At 46.9% G+C, this 23,354-nt stretch overlaps 1 protein-coding gene across 5 annotated transcripts in view; it reads right to left on the bottom strand.

Annotated features, from left to right (window-relative positions):
- Nucleotides 1-23,354, bottom strand: part of ATP2B4 (ATPase plasma membrane Ca2+ transporting 4) — a 93,378-nt gene that overhangs the window by 57,751 nt on the left and 12,273 nt on the right. Inside the window, exon 2 of one of the 5 annotated variants that reach the window (XM_057730143.1) lies at nucleotides 4,252-4,325. The exons of the other annotated variants lie outside the window; for them this stretch is intronic. The gene's annotated coding sequence lies outside the window, so the exon portion shown is untranslated. The remainder of the gene's footprint in view (nucleotides 1-4,251; nucleotides 4,326-23,354) is intronic. 5 annotated transcript variants of the gene reach the window in all.

Below are 23,354 nucleotides of genomic sequence, written 5' to 3'. Positions count from 1 at the left end.
ACTTATCAGTTCTGGCCAGATGCCTTCAGAGAGCAGGGAGAAGGTCAGGCCCATCGATAGCACAAGCTTTCTCTAAACATCGATACCAAGAATTGACCCAAGGCTGATGACAGTCTGTTCCTGATCATCTGCCTTGTGGATCCAGCCCGTCAGAGACCCCAGGACCATCAAGATGGAGACAGGTAGCTTCATGGCATGGGTCGGGAAACTGAAGCCGAATGTGCCTAGCAGGGCATTGTCCCCCTGCTGGATTCATCCTAATAATAGCATCAATAAATCATGATGAAAACAGGCAGTCCCTCGAGCCTAGAGCCAAATGGAATATACCCTCTTGCCAAATAATCTGAGTCATACTGGCCTGGCTCACCTCTGTGGCCTCCTGTGACTCAGGGGGTGCTGAGGCAGTGTTCACAGCAAGCTCGAGCTCAAAAAATGCAGAGGATGGTACAGCGACCGCCTTCAGTTGGTGAAGGAAGACAAGAGCTGACTTCAGGTGGGAGCAGTAGTGCCATCCGGAAGGTCTGCTGTCTAGTGGAAGGCGTGCTGGCCAGATTGTGGGAAGTGCTCAGGATATGGGTTAGAAGGGTACCTGCCTCTCACACTAAGTAAGGTGCAGCTGCTTGAACCTGGGACGGTAAGCCACCAGGTCAGCCGACAGAGGGCAGACTTTTGGGCAGCAGCATTCACATATCCAGGACACACACTCTCTTGGCCAACACAGATTGCCTTTCTTGGGGCTGCGGTGGTTTTTCCACATTTTGGTCCCTAGGGAGTCAAGGGGCTTTTTAGCAGCTGGATTGGCTCCTGTGTTATTTTTAGAAACAAATTTCAGCAGAATCACTCCATGCTCATGGAGAGGGAGAGGAAGGTCAATCTCCCTTGACTACTGGAGTCAGTCAGGATCTCGCTGCTCCCAGGCCTCAGGCTCTGGTGGAGGCCTCAGGGTGAGAGGAAAGCTGCCTGGCCTCAGACTGAGGAGGCCATATCTCTTCCACCGAAAGGGAGTGCCATGGGCAGCTGTCCCAGGGTCTCAGGAGGAGAGGAAGCAAAATAACATTTCTGTGTGACCCAGACACTAGCCAGAGTGCCACACACTGGACACCCTGCCTGGCTGGCACTCCCATCACCCCCCCTCCGCCCCGCCCCGCTCCGTGACAGCCTTGCCGGTAGGGAGTACAGAGAGCTACCCCCTGCCTCTGCCGATTCCAGCCTTCTCTCAGCCCAGCTACTTCCTGGAATTCCCAGGCAAATGGACAAGGGCTCCATGCTGAGAAGATGGCGTTCATGAGGAAAGAGAGCCGGGAGCACTCCCGAACAAGCCGTCATCTCACTGCCCCAGTTTCCCTCTTCCTTCTTTACATGTTGTACAGACAGGAGCCGCCAGGTCAGCTCTGGTCTTTGGAAAGTGGGCAGATCATACTCTCTTGCACTTGCGTTTTTGTTTTTTTTTTAAATACATATTTATTGGAGTATAACTGCTTTACAATGTTGTGTTAGTTTCTACTGTACAACAAAGTGAATCAGTCATATGTATACATATATCCTCATATCCCTTCCCTCTTCAGTCTCCCTCCCACCCTCCCTATGCTACCCCTCTGGGTTGTCACAAAGCACCAAGCCGATCTCTCTGGGCTATGCAGCAACTTCCCACTAGCCATCTACCTTACGTTTGGTAGTATATATCTATGTCAATGCTACTTTTTCACTATGTCCCAGCCTCCCCTTTCCCCGTGTCCTCAGGTCTGTTCTCTGTGTCTGAATCTCTATTCCTGCCCTGCCGCTACGTTTTGCACTTGTGTTTTGCCTTGGAGCAGTGGTTCTGAAACTTGAGTGAGCATCAGGACTCCCGGGAGGGCTCCCAGAGTTGTTGGTTCAGGAGGTCTGGGATGGGGCCTGGGAATGTGCATTTACAACAAGCTCCCTAACAAGGGGATGCTGATGCTGGTCTGCGTACCACACTCCAGAACAATGCAGAGTTTACAACATAGTGAGACTCTCCAGCAACACCAGGCTAAAGCACTTTGAGAGCCTCGACTGGGGGCCCGGTCCCAACACTGTCCTTGGATCCAGGCTGACGGGGAGGCACAGGGGGGTCTTGTCACATCGCGCCCTCCTTTAGTCCTTCCAGAATGCTGATCTCTGCTTCCATTCATCTTGGGGCAGCCCCCTTTCCCAGAGAGACCCATGATCCTCCCAAGGAAAGCCCCTCTCCTATGAGTCCTTGAGAAAGCAGACTTGAGAGGACCTCCCTGAACAGGCTGCAACAGAAGCCAAGACTGATTCAGAAAGTTAAAATAAGCCAGCTCGTGAGGGTCAGAGGGGCACCCAGACGGCTTTCGGGTTCAGGTGCAGCTAAGCACTCTCTGCACGCCTGTTTCCTACTCAGGAGGAGATGAGAGATGGGGCGGTACCCAAGGGAGGGAAAAAACGGACACAAAAGACGGCCACCACTCACTTCAGGCTCCCCAAATATTACCGCCCCTGGCACATCTGAACCCCGTGCTGCTTCTGCTCTGCCATTTCCCACGGCCCCTACAGAAGGGCTGGTCTGTGGCCCCTGCAACACCTCTGGGGTGGGGGGGGCTTGCCCACCACTCTGAGGCCAAGGCAGCGGCACGGGTGAGGCTGATGAGCAACAGCAGCTGCTGTTTTCCAGCTGGGGCGACAGGCTGCTATAAACACGCGATGAGGTTGCTATGGCGAAGTGATGTGCAGCCTGGCTATGGTGTAGCTATTTATGTGCCTGTCATGGCAGAGTGGTCTGTTTTTTATTATTTTACTTTTAAAGTTTTCCTTTCCCAACCCCCTAAAACAGCTTAAAAAAGAAAAAAAAAAAAAAGAGCCACCACAACTTTCTCAGGAACAAAAAGAGTATGGCCAGACTATAGAACACGGAATTTGAGCCAGCAAGGGGAAAACTGAAGTGAGGAGGACAGCAAGTTCCTTTAAAGAAGGGAATGGATGGCTTCCTGCCCCGACTTGCCTCTGCCTCAGCTCATCAAGGACAAAGGCCCAAACTCAGGGTTTTCTCACCTCTGCACCCCTCACACTGAGAAGAGACAAAGGTGCTTTGTCCGCTTGCTTCCTGTCAAAAGCCGGCTCCAGCCAGCAGCATTCCTCACATCCCCTCACTCCCCACCAGCCCCCACTGGCTGCCAGTACCATCAGGATGAAGATACAGAGCCTTCCAACAGGGGTCATGGGGAGAGAGCCACAAGGCAACCCCCCTCCCCCACCTGGGTGCAGCGCCCCCCAGCATGGAGCCCAGCCACTCCCGGCCGAAGGGTCGCAGGAAATGAGCTCGGAGGTGCCTCGGAAGGGACACCTTTCCGCCATTTGTGCAGAGAAGCTTCATCCAATTCTCCCTCCTCAGGGAGCTCTGGGCTGAAGGGATACTCTTGCACAACAAGATCTGAGGTTCTAGTCGGAGTGGTGAGGACCTCTCACCAGCACCAAGGAGTCAGCAAAGTTCAGCTGCTAAAGGATGATGGAAAGCGAGGTTGATGTATCCTTGGACACATATGTCTGCAGGGCACTAGGCACATGGGAAAAGATTTTGGTAGAAGTAGGGAGCAGTCTCCGGCTAATGGATGGGGCTCTATAGCCTCCTACCTTCTCCACTCGCTCAGCCAAACTTAGAATAACAAATGAGAACAAAGAAATGGGCCATCGGGCACAGGGAGCTCAAGAGGGGCAAGAGAGTGGAAGATTACCATGTAGTAATCTCACACACGCACACCCCCACACACATACACAACTGAGCTGAAAGTGTGTGCTGACTGATAAAATATGCCAGTCACTAAATGATATCTAAGGCACAGAGAGCCACCTTCCAGAGACAGCTGGTTGGAACACCAAAGATGCTGCAGGATTTTTACCATTCCTCTTTCTCCACCTTATTCCAATTCCTTTCGGCTTGTTAAACCCTTAGTAGGAGAAAAAACCCACTGGCGATGGGTATATTAATCAGATTAAAATATAAATTTAGGGCAGTGTTAAGAAGAGCAAATCCCACAGACTGATCAATTCTATCCATCTCAGATTATAACGCTGTGGTTCAGAGAGGCTATTAAGGAGAATAGCCCCCAAGGGGAGGAGAGAGGCAGAAGGGGGAAGCTGCTGCCGATTCCACAAAGGAAGCACCCTCTGCTGCCCCAGGAGAGGTCAAAGTCCTAACTGACAGCCCGGGTTAGTTGATAAAATCATGCTGGGAAAATCAGAACTTGGGACAGAAATCAGTCTTGGCAGCACCTTGAGGTCAAAAGAGCAGAGCAGGCATGGTTTCTAGGCTTGTCAAACCAACTGTCATCAGCATCTTGTTGTTCCTGTAGGGTAGGAAGAGAGAAGGGAGGAGGTGAGGAAAGGGCCGAACATGGGATTGCTGAGAGTAGGCTTATAGCATCATAGACCCCATTGTTTCTAAGTCTCAGGGTACTTACTCAGGCTGAGTGGCCATTACTTGGGAACACATAAAAGACAAAGAAGTAGACATGTCTCAGAACCCCCAAGGTAGAGCAAGCTTCAAAAAATCACGGTTAGAAAGAGCATCTATTCAAAAGGGCTCAGATCCACGGTGACGGACACAGGGCCCATTGTTGAAAGAGACAAGGGGCAGGCAGAAAGGTGACTCAGCCCCAGCTGGTTGCTGTTTATGGAAGTCTCACGGGAGAGAAAGTGGAAGGTACTGTGTATTCTTCTGAGTGAGCAGAAAGGTTGTATCACATCTCTCTCCCAATGTCTGCCCCAGTGGCAGACCTAACATGTAGTGCTCGTAAATGAATCACCCTTCTCTGCTCGGGTTGCTTTTGTTTCCAAGGGAAGGAGAAAGATAGAAGGCCCAGAAGGGGACCCAATCTGCACAGAGTATCAATTGTCTGTAAGTCCCAAGAGCCACCCTCCTCAGCACAGGCCCCATCTCCCTCTCTTCCCTCTGGGGCCATTGGTGGATTGGAGGCACATCAAGCTTGTTCTCCAGGACACAGTCAAAGGGCTTTTCTGGTGCAGACAAAAGGAAAACCAGCCATCACTGCAGGAATCATCCACTCTCTAGGCAGAAACAAAGGTAAACTATAAAGAATTCAAGTTCTCCTAACACCCATTTGATTCTAAACTCCCACACACAGCATTTTAAACATCACTGCTGTACCTCCAAGGAAGAACCTGGGAGAACTATGATGATGTTGGTTGTGGGGAGGTCTGTAGGAAGTGGTAAAAAGGACATTTTCTGGATTATTTCTGAAGCACTGAGCTGCCAGAAATCATGGGGAAAATACTCAGTACCCATCTTTTTCCACACCCTCATTTTTCTCTCTATACCTCTTTTCCAAGCCTCTCACTTTGTTTTTTCTTATCTCTGTATATCCCCCTCCCCATCTCTCACTCTCTTCCTATCTCCCTATCTCCCTCTCTTCTTGCCTCCTTCCTTCTCTCTCTTCCTCTCCCCCTAACTATCTATCGATCTATCTATCTAATCTATCTGAATCTCAAAATCTCTCATTCTCTCTTTTCCACATCTCCAGGGACAACCTAATTGGACAGAATTCCACTCTCCTTACCTGGGTAGTTTCTGAAACCAATCAGCCCTGTCAAGTCCATATTGGCTCAAATAGCAAAGGAGTATGGGAGTGCTGAGAGGCAAGCTGGGCGTTCATGGGGCTGCCGCAGCTAGTGCCAACACAGGATGATCCGTGTCACAGGTCATGCACGATGGGCCCAAAGGCACACGGGAGGAGCTCTATGAGCCAATCTGCATTCACTCAAATCCATCTGGCGCTTGCCTGGATAAGCTGAATATGTAATATCTAACCATGCTTGAAGCAGAGGCAAACACTGAGGACTCAGAAGTGAGGAGCCCTAACAGAGATGGGGGGAGAGGAAGGATATGAGACTATTCCTATGGATTAAAAACTAGAGTCAGGATTTAGTATGCTCAGCCAAGTTTCCAATGCAGTATAAATAGGAAGTGGCCTGATGGAGGAAGAGGCTGGGAGATTAGACAGATATAAAATACACCTGGGGCTACAACAGGACTCTGGCTTCTTCAGTGCAGCCACAGAAGCTGAAAATTCAGAACTGAACATGATAAGCTTGTCCTATCCAACCACAAGCTGCAAGGTGGCTCCACTATTCCACCTGAGTTCCACTCTGAGCCTAGAAAACTGAGGCTGGGAATAGACAGATGGAGGTGAACATTCAGCTCCTTGGTGACACGGCCACCTTCTCCTAGCTCTCCACCGCTATGCAAGTATTCAAGGATTCGCAGAAGGGTCTAGAGGAAGAGCAGCAAAGACAGCTAATCCAGCAGAGCCAGAACTTTGCAGGCATCTCACATTATCTGCCTACCATTTGCTTCTGCAAAAGTTTGTAGGAGCATTCTTCCCAGCTTCTCCAATCTCACACGCCCTGGCCAGCTGTTCCAAATCAGTTAAGATCTCCATCACCAGAGAGCAATCCTTTTCAGTGCGGGGGGAGGGGTCAGTGCCCTCCCTTCAGGGCTTCAGACACTAAGCCCTCCTTCGGCAAGCAGCCAAGTCCAAAGAGAAGTGGAGGGCAGGCCAGCCCCCTCTCTCCCCTCCCACCTCCAACAGCCAATTCAAGAAAGAGGACTCCTTCATGGGGGAAGTCCCCGAGCAATGAGGCTATGGAAACTTTGCCGTCTAAGGCTGTGGAATTCTTCTATCGGCTCCTGCAGTTAATCATCACAGCTCCCTGGATTCCCAACTTGGGGCTTTAAAAGGTAGCACCAGAGCAAGAAGTACAAACACATCAAGAAGAAAAAGAAAAAAAAGTTGGTGTAAGCTAAAAGATAACCACCTCCAACAGAGTCTTCTAAGTAACCATGTAATCGTGAGAAGGGAAAGAAGAACATAAGAAAAATAAGTGTGGACCACACTCCAGAATATGCTTCAGGATTTCTAGCTAATGTTGCCTATATTCACACTCCAGATCTTACAGGGAGCATTGCTCCCGTTCCTAACCAACTTGTCAAAGGATTATATAGGGGTTGATTTGTTTGAAACTTTCTTCTTTCAGCAGAACTGAAAATTCAGAGGCTCCTGTCCCATTTTGGAAAAACGTGTTAGAGAGCTCACAGCTGTGAGTACAAGTTTTAGAACATTAACTTCCAAGATGGTAGAAGTGGCCTCTTAGGCCAGGTTGCCATGGTTTCCAAGAGAACAAAGAGAATATGGCCCTAAAGAGGGGTAGGAGGGTGAACTGCCTTTTTCTTCCAAAGGGAGAGCCAAGACAGGAGGGGGATATGGTGAAATGAAGAGACGTTTACAGAAGGTTACAGGGGAAAGAAAATGGGCAGTCTTGATAGTCCCCGTTCTTCCTGGAGAGGTGAGGGTGAAGGCCCCATTTTTAGGATGATAAGACACTATGTAGTGGTTGAGATAAATCTAGGAATTACATAGGAAGATAAGCAACTTCTATATCAAATGCCCAGCCAACCTAACCCAGGAGTCAAGGAGAACAGAGGACGAAAATGAATTGCTTTGGGAAAGGCAAGGACTTCCAAAGCCTCTGAGTTTTGTCTGTAAGAGGACAGGTGAGACAACCATCCCCAGAAGTGATGCGTAGAGGTGCTGTTCCCCAGAATTGAGGCCCACCCCACTGGCCACCCTCTACACCGGCATCAGTGTACTGCCTCCCCAGGCCCCCTGGTCAGGACTCTTTACTCTCATTCCAAAGGAGGCAGATGGGGCAACATAGTGTCAAGTGCCAAAATGCTACCATTTCTTTCCAGCAGGAACTGTTAGGTGAATGGGGCCACCTGGCCTAGGAATTCCGTTTCATGCTCATGGGCAGCTCTCTGCATTGTACAAAAAACCCCTGGATGCCTCCCCTAGAGCTGTTGCCAGCTTGACTCACACTGGAGAGCTGGAAAGGAGACAGAGCTGCTCAGGACGCCACACCCAGGAGCAGCGATTGCAGCACCTTTGTAGGTTACGCACCATGTTTGCCCCGCTACCTCCTCAAAGCAGAGTGGCGTCAGGGCTTTACTGGCCACAAACTAGGAGGCAGGCCAGAACTAATCACAATTTCATTATTAGTAATTGCACTCAAGGGTAAGTTCCTCGCCTTTTTAGGGAGCAGATTCTCTGCTTTTCCTACCAAATACAGCATTTCACAGAATCCCTGAATCCCAGCCCTGCAGGGAACTTTGGGGAAAGCCAAATACAAATCCCCTCATTTTACACGGAAGCATCTATGAGTCAAACAATGTGTTGAGCACTGGGACAAAAAGACTATACAATCTAGATGGGAGTCTTCCCTGGTTGTCCAGTGGTTAAGACTCCATGCTCCCAATGCAGGGGGCCCGGGTTGAATCCCTGGTCAGGGAACTAGATTCCACATGCTGCAGCTAAGAGCCCGCCTGCCGCAACTAAAGATTCCACATGCCGCAACGAAGATCTGCTTGCCAGAAATAAGACCCAGCGTAGCCAAATAAATACATATTAAAAAAAAATCTAGATGGGAAAGCAGGGGGCAGATGATGCAAAGAAATCTGTATTAGGTGTCAAATGAAGGGTGGAAATACCTCACTTAGCCATTCACCTATGTGTATCCAACACCTCCAGGGTCTGCCCTGCAGGCCAGCTTGCAGCCATCAAGTGACTGCCAGGGAGAGCTCAATCACAGCACCCCTACCCCCCAACTCTGGGCTCAGTCCACACCCTGAGCAAAGTGAAGCTTTCTTACAGCTTTCCAGAGAAGTTACACATAGGTGTGCCCTGAATATGATGAGTACATGGTAAGGAGGGGTTTGGGAGATGAGACATGCTCAGTTTTGCCAGGTAGGCTATGCACCCGTGGGCTGTGTTCATCTGAAGGGAGCGTCTTGCTAAGATCTTTATAAAGGTAACTTACGGGCTGGCAGCTGCACTTAACTGTCAACCTGGCACATGGCCTTGGGTCACTAGACCCTAAGAAATATCCAAGGAAGAAAACCAGAAGTGAATCCAGTGTGACCAGAGGATGTACCAGGAGGAGCCAGCCCTGTGGGCCCAGGCCCTGCTGGAGCTCTGGCTGGGGGCCAGATCTACCCACTGTTGGCCAGGCTCCTGCCCCTCACAGCTCACAGACTTTTCCTTAACAGTTCTTCCCAAGTAGCACTAGGCTTGCCTTCCCCTCAGCACACTCTCCTCCAAATCCATTCTTCCTAGGCCTTAATTTCCTTATCTGAAAAAAGGCGACAATGAGAGTAACTGACCTCATAAGAAGCTGAGAGGGTTATTACTTCTTTTGTATCATTGCCTTTGGATGAAGATCAGTTGCATTAAGAAGCTCTCAGAGGGACTTCCCTGGTGGCACAGTGGTTAAGAATCCGCTTGCCAATGCACGGAACACAGGTTCAAGCCCTGGTCTGGGAAGATTCCCACATGCTATGGAACAACTAAGCCCATGCACCACAATTACTGAGCTTGAACTCTAGAACCCGCGAGGCTACAACTACTGAAGCTCCCGTGCCTAGAGCCCTGTAGCCACCGCAATGAGAAGCCCCAGCACCGCAACGAAGAGTAGCTCCCGCTAGCGGCAACTAGAGGAAGCCCGTGCACAGCAACAAAGACCCAACGCAGAAATAAATAAATAATATTAAAAAAAAAAAAAAAGAAGCTTTCGCAGAATAGAGGCAACCAAGGACGCCCCTTTGTCAGGGGCTTGCGCTGCCTCTGGCCACCTTGTTCCTATACTTCCCAGTACGGGTCTGGATGCTGGCTCTATGTGCCGGGAAGACATTGATGCTCCCATTTACAGACCTCTCCACAATCTCCAACTTTTGCAGCCCTAACTGTGGAATCTGCCTGCCTGAGGTTTTCTGTTAAGTGGTGTCAGGAAAACTGAGGAGAAAGGCAGAAAGTTCATGAGAGTCAAAAAAACTGTGGTAAGAACTCACATCCGGGTACCGCCTCATAGTTTCAAAGCATTTTGACGTGTGATTTGAAACAGCCTTTTAAGATAAACAGGACTGATGATGTTACTCCCTCTACAGATTTTATAACACATGGTCTTAAAGGTGACATGACTCAGTTAAGGCCACACAACCACAGGAAGAGCCTAGAAGCTAAGACGTACTACATGCTAAAAGTTCCTATAAAGAAAGTGGAGATAAACAGCAATAAGAATAAGGGATAAGAGAGCAGCCTGTATGAAACAGTCAGATAATTTTAGAACATTGGAGCTGGGAGATTCCTGTCCTGATGACCTCAGAGGATTAGTATAGGTTCTCCCACTTCGTCCGAGAAGTAACTGTGAGACACTCTGAGGGTGTGTGTGATGACCGTGTGTATCATCATCTTAGCCACAGACACCTTGAGGGTCCAGATAAAGGCTATGCAGCTCTGGTGCACTGAGGGGGTGTGAAAGGGAGAGAAGCAGAGAAAGGGGAACAAAAAAGGATGGAAGAAGATTCAGAGAAAGGAAGACAGCCCTTCCCCTAAGGGAACTCCCAGATACAGAAGTCTAAATAAAGACAGGCCATGTCTCTATGAAGAAACCCTATGATTATAGTATAGTACACACAAAAACACAGACGTGCCAAGCAGGAGACCAGAAATGAAGGAGATTGATGAGAAGAAATATACAAAACAAAAACACAAACACAAACTCAAAAATACAAACAGGAAAACCAAAGCACTCCAGAGTCTCTAGATCCTTTGCCTACAGCACTGGAAACAGAGCACCCCTGGGGCAACAGTAGGCTCTGCCCCCAGGAAGACAGGTAAAGGCAAGCTTGCAGCCCCAGATAATACCTCCTTTCCTTTCCCACTAGCACTTCTGGGTTTAGGTGATGCCAGCACATTATGTACCGGTTGAGAAGAGACCTCTGAAAGGGTGGAACCCCAGAAGAGACTTCAGAGCAGCGTTTACAAACAGCACACTTGGCTGCACCCTCCCCCCCCACCTGGGACAGTGACCCTACTCCATGTTCTGCTTCAAGGAAAGAGGCTATTCTCTCCATATGATTGCAAATTATGATATGCCCAAAGAAATCTGATTAAAGATAAGAGAGCATTCATCAACAGATGAATGGATAAACAAATATTATTCAGCCTTAAAAAGGAATGAAATTCTGATAAATGCCACAACACGGATGAACCTTGGAGAAATTATGTTAAGAAGCCAGAAACAAAAGGACAAGTATTGTATGATTCCACTTATGTGAAGCGCCTACTCTAGATACAAATTCATAGAGCCAGGAAGTAGCATAGGGGTTGCCTGGGCTCGGGTGGGGAGTGTACGGGGATTACTGTTTAATGGGTACAGTTTCTATTTGGGATGATGAAAAAGTTCTGGAAATGGATAGTGGTGATGGTGGCACAACGGTGTGAATGTAATTAATGTCACTGAATTGTACACTTAAAAATGGTTAGAAAGGGGACTTCCCTGGTGGCGCAGTGGTTAAGACTCTGTGCTCCCAATGCAGGGGTCCTGCGTTCAATTCCCGGTCAGGGAACTAGGTCCCACATGCATGCTGCAACTAAGAGTTTGCATGCCACAACTAAGGAGCCCATGTGCCACAACTAAGGAGCCCTCGAGCTGTAACTAAGGAGCCCATGTGTTGCAACTAAGGAGGCTGCCTGCTGCAACAAAGACCCGGTGCAACCAAATAAACAAAATAAATATTTTAAAAATGGTTAAAAGGGATACATTTTATATTCTGTGTATTTTGCCACAATAAAATTTTTTTGAAATAAAGAAGACAGGAAAGCAAATGGAATAGTGCTGGTATACACAGGTGAGAAAGGAAGCACAGAGTCGAGTTTAGGACTGTGGAACCCAGCTGCTGCTGTCACCAGGAGCTCAGCCCTATTATGGTAGTGGAGGTAGATGCCCAGTGGTGCAGAGGTCAGTTATCTCAGACTTGCCGACAGCTGAGAGCCCATGGAGGGCCTAGCACAACATCAAACAACTCAACAGGTGACCTGGCATGACTGAGTGGCAAGGCCAAGGGGAGGGGAAACAGACTGAGCTTTCTGAATACCATGTTCTGTGTATATGTGTGTATGAGGGGTGGGGCACGGGGGTATAGAAGGGTGTTGAGGGCAATGCACAAGTCATCTTTTAAAGGAGCAGAGAAAAAAGTCAGCTTTCATCTACTCACTCTCCCAAAGTCACCCCATCATCAGCTCAGAGCATCACAGGCATCTGCTTAGAACAGGTACAGCTAAGGCCTTCCTGACCCATGATGGAAATACAGGGTCTCCAGTCTTTCTGAGTACTTCTTATATGATCTCACTTGATCCTCCCAATGAACTTGGAAAATGGATGCTACCATCCTTATTTTACAGAGAAGAAAACTGGTTAAATACCGTGTCTAGGTCCACAAAGTAAAGCTGAGCCAGAATCCAAACCCGAGTTTGGCAAAGGCCATACTTTTCCCACAATATTGCCTTGAAGGTGCTTTCCAGACATGAGGGCTCTTTTCTTCAGGACCAATCACATTTTAAGGTATAGTGCAGTGATCAAGAGCACAGGCTCCGTAGGCAGATGGGCCCAAATCCCAGATCCACCATCACTACCTGTTTGACCTTGGGAAAGCTGGTTAATATCTCTGTTCTTCCATTTTGGCGTTGATAAAACGGGGATAATAATAGTAACCCCACTTAAAATATTTCACCAGATTTTGAGATAATTAAATAATTCACATAAAAGCACACAGTGCTGCCACAAAGTAAGCACTCAAATATAATAAGCATGGTTATTATTTAATGCTACCAATCAGCCCATTTCAACTGTTGGGTCTGGAGTCACTAGAGACCTGCTCACCAGTCAGAAGGTGAGTGGGGAAGCACTGTAGTATCTCCTTTGCTTCTGCTTAAGGAAGAAATGAACACCTTAAGGTCATCCAGACTCACCTCTTTTCCAACGTCAGAAACTGTTCTCTTCTTACTGCTCCCTAAAGCTTTTACTCTCTCATATATTAAACTGGGACCTAATTTGTGACCTCCACCATCAAAGTGATTGGCATGCAGACTCACAGTCTTATAACCACCTTTTTTAGTACCTATTTTTATCCCCTTTCAACAGTTGAAGAAGTTAAGGCCCAAAGTCCTGTAGTTAACTGAAGTCCTATAGTGGTCAAGCCAGGCCATGAACCCAGGTCTGCCTGACTCCAAAGCTCAGGCCCTCAGCTATTATATGGATACCTCTGCATCAGAGAAGAGAGGCAACGTCTGCCACATGGTAGAGGGGAAAGTAGGTGTGGTTGAATTCCAAATACTGTACCTGGATTGGAATACAAGCTCTGTGACTTTGCACAAGTTCCCTACCAATAGCATCTACCATTTAGTGAGCAGGGAGCATTTAATGAGCGTTGTTATGTGTCAAGCACTGTTTGACTTATTTTCACAGATAAGAAAATTGAGGGGCATTTATGCTCAAAACCACGAAGCTCCTAAGTAGAAAAGGCAAGTTTCATTTTCACGCTGTCTGAGGCTTTTCTTTTTATCATGTTTCTCAGAGCCTCAGTTCTCATCTTTAGATAGGAATCAACACTCACTCCCATTTAATTCATTCTTCAATAAATGAGTGCTTAGTAAGTCCCAGATCTTGTTTTAAGCACAGACATATAGTAATAACAGAAACTGTACATTTTAATGCCACTTTGTGCCTGGTACTCTTTTGTATATTACATGAAATTATTAAGATTAACGATTCAAGATGACTAACATGGCATCTACTCAATAAATGGTAATAGCTATTATTTTCTTTTATATCACAGCCTTAACCTTTTTTAATCACCACATTTCCTTTTGTCTTCATTCTTTTCTTTCTTTCTTTCCCTTTTTTACCCCTCCACTAGTTTGGAAGTTACATGATTCCTAGTTTTTTAGTGTTAGCCTAGAAATCTTAAGAATCCTAGAATGTATATTTAACTTAAAAACTTCTGAAAATCAATATCTTTAACCTCTTCCCAAACAACACTGGGACCTTAGAACACTTAAACTCTACTTATCTTCCAATTTATATGCTATTATTACTGGCAATTTTAATTATAGCTTTACTTTATCGCTATAGACACTGTTATCCTTATTTTCTTTGTGGGTAACATTTAGATTTAGCACCATGTTTACAATTTCCTGTTCTCCCCATTCCTCCTTGAACCTTCCTTTTGGGTAATTTTTCTTCTTCTTGAACTATTTCCCTTAGAAGTTGCTTTTGTGGAAGACCTACTGGTAGAAACCTGGTTTTGTTTGTCTACAAAGGGCCTTATTTTGCCCTCGTTCTTGGAAGATTTTCACTGATAAAATATTGTTAGCAGTTTTTTGCTTCAGAACTTTGAAGACATTATTCCACTATCTTCTCACTTTTTTTGTTGAGGTTGAAAAATCTATTGTCAGTCTAATTGTCATTCCCTTGAAGGTAATTTACCTTTTGGATTACTTTAAAATTATTTATCTCTGGTATTTTGTAGTTTCATTATTGTCTGAATATAATGGTGAATTTTATTTATCCCTCTTGGGATTCATTAGGCCTCACAAATATAATGATTATATTTCATCAACTCTTGACCATTGCTTCTTCAGACATTGTCATACTCCTGTTTTCTCTATTATTTCCTTATGGGGCATTAATTAAGTGTATATTGGGATCTTTTTACTTTATTCCCAGGGGGGGCAAACTATAAAACCTGGGCCAAATCTGGCCAGCTGCCTGTTTTCATCAATAAAGTTTTATTGGCCACATCCATTCATTTCTATATTGTCTGTGGCTGCTTTCATGTTACAGCAGCAGGGTTGAGTAGTTATGACTGAGACCATATGGGCCATAAAGCCTAAAATATTTACTATCTCGCCAATCTCTGCTCTATTTTCTATGCCCCTATACCTCTTCCACATTTTCCATCTTCATCTCTTCCATCTTCCATTGTCTATATAATTACTCAGAAATATCTTACAACTCACTAATTTTGCCTTTAGCTGCAAAATACTATTTTAAGCTATTGAAGTTTTAACTTCTTTTATTGTATTTTTTTCATTTTCAGATGTTCTCTTTGGATATCTGCCTGGTCGGTTGAGTTTCCTGTCCCTTATCATTCTGTCAGTACTCTTCTATTTCTTTTAACGTATTAAATATATTCTTAAATTTTCTATATCCAATAACTCCACTGTCTGTAATTTTCATGGGTCTGATCTGTGAAGTGTTATTTCTGCTGTTCAACTTCATTGGTAATCAGAGAAATGCAAATCAAGACCACTAAGAGACACTGTTTACACCATTCAGTTGGCAGTAATTTGAAAGTCTGGTGATACCACATACTTGAGAGGACATGGATCAACAGCATCTCTTACACTTTACTGATAGAGGCAAAACCACTACAAACACATTGGGAAACAATCTGTCATCTTGTAAAGTTGAATATTCACATATCAATACCTAGCAGTTTCCTTCTGAGATCGATACCTAGGAGAGATTTGCACAGGAAATATGAACAGGAAGGAAGTTTGTGGTAGTACTGTTCACTATGGTGAAAAAGGGTGATAGCTTCACTAATGGAATATTACATAACAGTGAAAATGAATGATCTGCAGTTACACACAACAGGGACGAATCTTAGTATTATAATATTGAATGAAAATAAGCAAGACCCAGAAGACTGTACACAGTATATATTTTTAATAAAGAATATGAAGTAAGATTAAGTAATATATTTGTTTCGGCATACCTAAGTTTATTAAAAGAATGTAAACACAAAATTCTGGATAGTAGTTGGGATGGGTGATGAGGTAGGGGGATAGGATAGAAAGGGCTTATAGGTGGATGCAAAATATGGGAGTGGGTGATAAGTTTGGGTGTCTTCAACAGGTTATTAAAATACATTAATAACCTATATAAATAAGTAGCAAAAGAGAGACATGCATAAACCAGTGAAGAAAATGTATCATGAACCATCCATTTTTGTGCACCAGAGAAATAAAAGAAAAAGACAGAGCTAGAGATCAGAGAGAGAAGAAAGAAAAATATATTTCTACTATTTCTGCCAGCAACATTTTTTAACCTGCATGATCAAAGATAGAGATGGATCAACCAAAAGTTAGCAAGACTCTTTTAAAGAAGAAATTCTGTTGCTGATTTCATGGTCTAAAATTGGCATTTAACAACATAGTCAATATACTGCATTTGACCATGTTAGCTAATAACATATCAACCAACTTTAAAATTCTGATTTTGGGGGCGGGGGCGTGGCGGTTCGGGATAGGGTAGAAGGTGGGAGTAAAGGCAAGCAAAGGCAGACGGGCCGATCTGCACTATTTCTCTACAGACCAGAGAGCCAGAAGGCTGGAGGGGCACAGAGGAAGGTGGGAGAGAGAAGTCGGCAGTGACCTGGTCCCCCGCTTTGGGCGGGGAGAGGTGGAAGAGAGGCATTTCATTTCACAAGGGAGGGAGACAGCAACTCAGGGCAGAGTGCTCACCACCGCCAGTCTCCCCTTGGATCCAAAGTAAAAAAGCTCGGGGAGAATCCCCACCCCTTCCCGCCGAGACTTCCTGGGTCCTCCTGCTGCTACCAACCCCACCCAAACAGGGAGGTCTACGCAGGCTCTGGGCTCCGTGAGGCCGGCGATGAGCTGCCGAGCATCCGGCCCGCACCAAGTCCCCGGCCTCCGCCCGGTGGGCGGGCGAGCGGAGCCCCAGGGTGACAGCCGGGCCGCCGTAGGTCCCCGGGCCTCCCCTTCCGCTCGCCCGGCCGCCCGGCTCCGCGCTGCGCCCGTCTCGCCCTCGCCCGCGCCCGGGGCTGCCGGCTTCCGACGTGTCGCGGCTGGTCTCCCAGCGCGCCGCGGCCCGGCCCCGGCAGGAGCTGGGGCGGCAAGTGTCTCGGCCCTTTCCAAGTCTGGCTCTGCCCCAAAGTCCGGGGGCAAGCGGGCGTCTCCCCCTCGCCGCCCGCGATTGCTCAGAGGCGGCAGTGACTCACGGCGCCGGCAGGCCGGGCAGCCCCCGGCCCTCCCCCAGGACCCTCGTCCTCCCGGTGGCACACCCTGGGGAGGAATCTCCACCCTTCGGCCTCGGGAACCCTGGCAGTTCTCACCCCGCCCTTCACCTGGCCTCCCTAGACACTCGGAGAGCTCAGCCCTGCGGTCTCCATGGCCCGGCCGGCTGCTCAGCAGTTTCCTCCAGGGAGCCCCGTCCTGGAGCTGCCGTGACTGCCGGGCGCAGGGCCGAGCTCCCCACTCTGCCCAGCACGCCCGCTTCACGAAGGCTCATTACCAGCGGATGCGTGTCCGAGGACAGGGACAAATACTGGGGCGACGCTGAGATGTCAGCTTTCATGAAAGACACTTCCCATCCCAGTGGAAGGGGAGGCTGTGGCGAGTCTGAGGCTTTAACACAGGACAGTATGGTATATACAGAGTGAATGATCTCTTTCGTCCTCACTCAGCAGCACTGGGGTGAGGGAGAGGTAAAACTGGGAGGCCGCCCGACACATGTGGGGAACTTGAGCCCTAGAGTAGACTGTGACCTGGTGGTCAGGGTACAAGTGGAGTCCTTGGACTCAATTTTTCTGGGCTGTAAAATTGAGGGAGTTGAGTGATAGCCCCTTCCAGTTCTGACATAATAGGATTCTAGGATTTGCAGGCTTAATCAAACACTGGCTCATCTTGACATCCTCAGGAAGGCCTCTGAGCTCTAACAGTGTACTTTCACACACGCATAGTACTTTTACCTTCTCAGGACACTTTTGTTTAGGTTCTACACTCTCTGCCTAGAACAGTCCTCATGGTTAGAAACAAATGAGGAAACAGAGGTTCAGAGGTTAAGGGGCCTGCTCAAGGTCACGCTAATGGCATGGTCAAGAATGGAACTCAATTAAGGGGCTCTTTTTAGTGCCTCTAGAGTCCCAGCTTTTTCACCCACTTTGAGCAAATCATTCACACCTTCTGGGTCTCACCCTCCATCTACAGCATGAAGAGAACACACCCTACCTGATAAAGGGCTCACATTTTAGATGAGCTGGAGAAAAGGCCTTCCAAAACTCAGAGGAGTCAGGTGAGTGAGGGGCTTCTCCATTCAAGAATCTTTGTAAATCATTTTATATTTGTAGGCACTCTACATTGTACAAAGTACTTGCACGTGCCTTATCTCATGATTCTTGTAATGACCCTGTAAGGTATTCAGAATTATACATTATCTGATATTTTAAGGAGGATGAAAAGGCTGAAGTTTAGCAGTTGTGACATGTGCAATGATAACACCCAGTTGTTACCTTCCTGTTATGGCAGGAGGTTCTGGAGTAACCAGTATAATAACGAAGATTTCTCTGTTTCATTATGGAAACCAAAGCATCTCCCTCCATCCTCCTCATCTATCTCCCTAAGATGGTTTAGGAAGGAAGAAGTACAGGGATGAAACCTCCCTAGGAAAGAGTAAAGTGCAAGGTGAAACCTTTGAGGAAAGTGGTAGAAGTCTTCCCCAGAGTCATACAAGGAGGTGGCATCAGCTCGTGGATGAACCCAAGACTTCACGTCCCAGCCCTTGAGCCTGCACTCAACATGTGCCAACATCCTTTGGATAAGCCTATATCCATCATGGTGGTCACCAAGACTCTTTGTCACTCTCAAATGTGTAATTGCTGGTAACTTCTAATTAAGAGGCTGACATCGCAGGCTGTCATTCCAAAGCACCCTAACTGTTGAGGGGTGATGCATTGCCTACCAAAAGCACAGGGACTCTCTGTCTCCATCATATCTTTGTCATTGTCCCCAGCCCTACATTTGCTAATTTTGGTGGTGGTGACAGCCTCTTGCTCTTCCTAACTCCTTTCTCTCTGCCCTTCCCTGATCTAGTCCTGGATGGTTATTTAAAAACAAAAGTTTCTTTTCTTTAAAATTATAGCCCAAGATAAAATATACTCAGCCTCTTTCGCACATACACATTTAAGAGAATGAAGGCAGGAGAGCCAGTGGTTCTTTCCAACCAGGGACTAGTGTGAGAGCACACTCAGCAGGAGGAGCCAGCCTCTCTGCCATTAATGAGTAATTCCACTCACAGGTTTACAGGGGGCTTGATTCAGGGTGTTCCACATCTTCTTCCAGAAAGCCCGGCCCTTAGCTGAGCCTGTGTAAAAGCCACTTTACGTGTTTAATTCTCACTTTGAACACAAGTTGGCCTGGACCTTCATGTGGTGTCGAGACACACAGAGGGAAGGAATTTTCAAAGGCAATTCAAGAGTTCCAAGCTTTCTCCCCTCTCTGATCTCTTCATCCCAGGTTCATATCCCCGGGCCCCGCCCAGACTGGCTCCAGACTGTCAGCTTTCAGGGCAAAGGGTGCAGGCATCAGCATCTTTGTTTCCCTTCTGAAATCATATCAGTCTTTTGCCTCAGGTTGCCTGCTATTATTGGGTTCCATGGACTATATTTGTGACTGACTTGTCAGTTTCTTAGGATGTAGGAAAATGCTCATGACATAGTATTGGGTAGGAAAAAATTTGAATCAGAAACTTGATATTCAGTGTATTCCCAATTTTGTTTTAAAAATGTATAGAGTCACCTACATATATAAAAGAATAAAAGAGAGTACATCAAAATGCTAACCATTATCTCTGGACGTATGGAAATCTTACTTATCCCTTAAGAAAAGCATGCAAACCAGAAAGTACGAAAAACAGATTCTGTGAGTGGGTGTTCAGGGGGATGTTCTGCCTACTTGGGGTAATAGAGAGGCAGAGCTGCCTAGGGCTCAGACAGGATGACTAAGGAGCTGAGTGAGAAACAGCCCCGACTTACACTGGGCTCCCAGTTAGACAAGGGACTTTGGGATCAGCCAGCCCTGGGGAGCTCTGAAGTGCAGCTGTTTACAGCAACAGGTGCATGAGATAAGCTGAGTAAGTTAACAGGAGAACGCACACGTCACCGATCTGAATATAGCTGGGATCCTGGGTTGCCTCCAATGGTCTGACCTGTTTGTGCCCAAAATGCTAGTGGAGGTTAGACAAGAGGAAAAAATGAAGAGAGAATTACCACCATTACCAGGGTTCTAAGATGGAGGTCCAGCCCTCCTCCCCACCTCCTCCCCATCTGGCAGTGGCCCTGTAAAGTTGTAGAGACGCAGCCCCAGGGAGCCTCACAAACTCCCAGCAGGGGTCTGAGGAAAAGGAAACAAGTGAAGGGGGATAACTTCCTCAGACAGGGGCTTAACAATTCTTGGAGGCCAAGTCCCTAAGCAAAGTCTTCTGGGGCACTGGCCACTGTTTCTTTTCACATCCCAGTCATCAACCTCCCAGTAAAATCCCCTAGTCTCTGCCACCTAAGCCCAGCTGAGCTGTCACCCCATCCTAGGTGCCCTTGCCTCCGCCCTTAGAAGCACTGCTTTCCCCATTCTAGGTTTGCAAATTTAAATGCCTACATGGACCAGGCAGGCACAAAAATGAGTGAAGCAGGCTGAGCATTAGGCAGCAGGGAGAGGAGGAGTCTGTGGCAAACCAGAAAGCACATATTTGTCTGAATGGGGCAGCAGTTACTTGGTTCCTGCTAACTGTTGCCATGGAAAAAAGGTAGAATTTTTGTCAGAGCTTCCACTTTCTGAGAAGCAAGAAATTTGGATTTCTATGAGAAATCTTATTTTTAAAATTTGGTAACCAACTATAATTAATCTGCAAGGTTGTTTGGGTAGGAAGAGGCAGAGAATTGGGAGTTAAAATGTCCCCGAAGTATATTTAAGTCAAACTATTCATTTTACATGTGAACAAATGGAAGCCCAGATTTATCTCAAAAGTGATGGAACAACTTAAATGGTTCAAATCCCAGGTCTCCCAATTTCTAATTTAGAACTTTTTCCTCTAGACCACCCTGCCCGTCATTAGGAGTCCTGTGCAATTATTCAGCATGAGATGATGAAGTGTTGAACAGGGCTAGTGACCCTGGAAAGGAAAAAGGTACACTTTGCTGAGATCTTGACTCTAGTTTAAAGAAAAATTTCTATCTGTTTATTCAGTTATTCATCCATCCAACGTTTACTGATCATGATTCCTTGAACCAAGGACTGTGCTAAACACTGGCTAAACAGAGCTGACTAAGGCACCACTCCTCCCCTCAAGTAACTCACAGGCTGTGTGGGGGCCAGGCTGATGCTGTAGCCAGAACCGACACGCTGACACATCCCAGCAACCACACTGCCATGGGCCTGCTCACAGGAACTCGGTTAATACTCACATGCTCCCTTCTTCTGAAAGCATCTCCTGTCACTGGATGCCATCCCTGAGAGACTAGGAGAGGGCTGGAGAATCTCCTCCACTCCAGTAGAGTCTGGAGCACTAAAGTAATACATAGGAAGCAGAAGCAAGAACCCATTCTCTCATTGCCAAGCTCCTTCCAGCTCAAAGAGGACACGTTCTAGTTCACGTGTTACCTTGGCCAATCTGCCACTTCATACCAGCTAAAGTTTCTGTGTGGGTGTGTACTGGGGAGAGAGGAGGAGATCCCAGACCTGGGACTCTCCTGCCTGTTTCTTAAGTAGCCTGCTCGAGTCCAGCGGCAGCTGCCAGATGATCTGCATGACCAAATAGCGATGGCATCCTTGGGTCACAGCGTCTATAAGCAAGTAGAGCACTGTCCCCCAGTCTGACTCCCTGCATCCACAAGAGAGTTCAGCATGGTTCTTACAGCATCTGCCTCCTGGGGGGAGGAATGCAGGGCAGGAGTGGACAAGGTGAGGTGACTATAGCCCTCCACCTGCCACTCAGCCTTATTTTGTCAGGACTCTTGCTGGGTAAGGATCAAGCACAATCTTGGAACTGGCACTGAGAGGGTAACCTGCCACGTGGAAACGTTGCAGTCCCCAGTCAGCCCCTGAAGCTGGACAGTTGCAGGAAGCTGGGGCCTCTGGGCCTTTCAGTTACCCGGAGACAATGGGCTATGATCCTTTTATAAAGTCCAAAGGTTAGCAGGGAGCAAGTGGGCAGGCTTGTGGGATCCATGGAGAAGGAAGGGAGAGCTGGAGGGATGGAAGAGGAAAAATTGAAATTCAATGAGGACCTACTATGGGTCAGGCCCTCAAAACATGTATCACTCTTTATTAATATGTTACCTTCTTTTTCCAGAGAAAATTGAGTCTGGTCACATGAAAAATCTGTCCATGGTCACAAGACGGCAAGGCAGACTTGAACCCAGTTCCATTTGACTCTCTCAAATCTGGGATTGGAAAGGTTGACTGGGTGATTAAGGACAGATATTGCTTTAGAGAAAGGCATGGGAAGAGATTCAGGATTTGGTAAACTCTGAACCCTGGGGCTGAAAACCCAATAGAAATTAGCATTATTTTCTCTAGGGATAGAAGACCTTGGCATCCTATTTCCTGTTTCAGTTAGTGAATTTTCCAGTGTTAGGGAAATCCTTCCTTCACAGGGCTAAGTGTCTTAGGTCAGATGTACAAGACAGGAAACACAGATGGATTCAGAGCCATACTTTCCTTTAGATTCCTCCATGTTGAGGGACTGTTCCTAATGTCCCCCATCAAGGTAGAGTTGAGTAAGGATCAGAGGCACACACAGAGGGTTACCCCAGTTATTTCAGTGGCCCTTTCTCTAACAGTTAGAATATTACCCTTTTCCTTCTAACCACGGGAAGCCCGGGAATGCAGAAGATACTAAAATAAAACCCACTCAATGATTTTTTTAATTGAGCACTTACTATGTGCCACATACTGTTTTAGGTGGGATACATCAGTGAACAAAAAGACTAAGATCTTTGCCCCCATGGAGCATACATTACAGCAGAATCAATGTAAAATAGTCTTTTTTTGGTAAGTCTTGGTTAATAGAAAGGGTCTTAGTGTCAGACAGGCCTGGGTCAAATATCAGCCCAGCCCTAACCAGCCAGAGGACCTCCGGGGCAAGCTACTTAGCTTGCTTGCTGAGTGTTAGCTTTCTTATCTATAAAATGAAAACTGACATGTTGTAGGGATGTAGTAAGGATGAAATATAATGAACATAAAATGCCTCACATGCAGCAGGGTTCAAAAATGGTATTCTTATTTTTCCAGGCCCACCTGAACACACAGATTCTGGGACAACTCACATGCTCTTTTCTTTAAGGGCCACATCTCCATGATGCCCTTAGGGACAGTCTGGTGTGGTAAATAGCATACTTGGGTTTGCATGCACCTAAGGTCAAGGATTTCCCTTGCTCTCACCCATAGCCCTTGGGTTGAAGGGAAAGGCCTGGGTGGTCATGATTTGATTAGTCCACACTCTCCTCAAGCAGGCCACAGATAATTAGCAGGGGTGGACGTTGGACCTGAGCTGGAAATAAGCATCTCTTGACGTTTGGATGGAGGAACTGAGTTAATTTACTTTGGAGAGCTAAGCAGGAAGGTCATATCATTTTGGAGACTGAACTTGCTGCTTGGTGAACCATG

Source organism: Hippopotamus amphibius, chromosome 3 (assembly GCF_030028045.1).
Source record: "Hippopotamus amphibius kiboko isolate mHipAmp2 chromosome 3, mHipAmp2.hap2, whole genome shotgun sequence".
In the NCBI taxonomy this organism is placed as follows: Eukaryota; Metazoa; Chordata; class Mammalia; order Artiodactyla; family Hippopotamidae; genus Hippopotamus; species Hippopotamus amphibius.
Note: the sequence above shows the minus strand (reverse complement) of the source record. Positions and strands in the feature narration are given on the sequence as shown.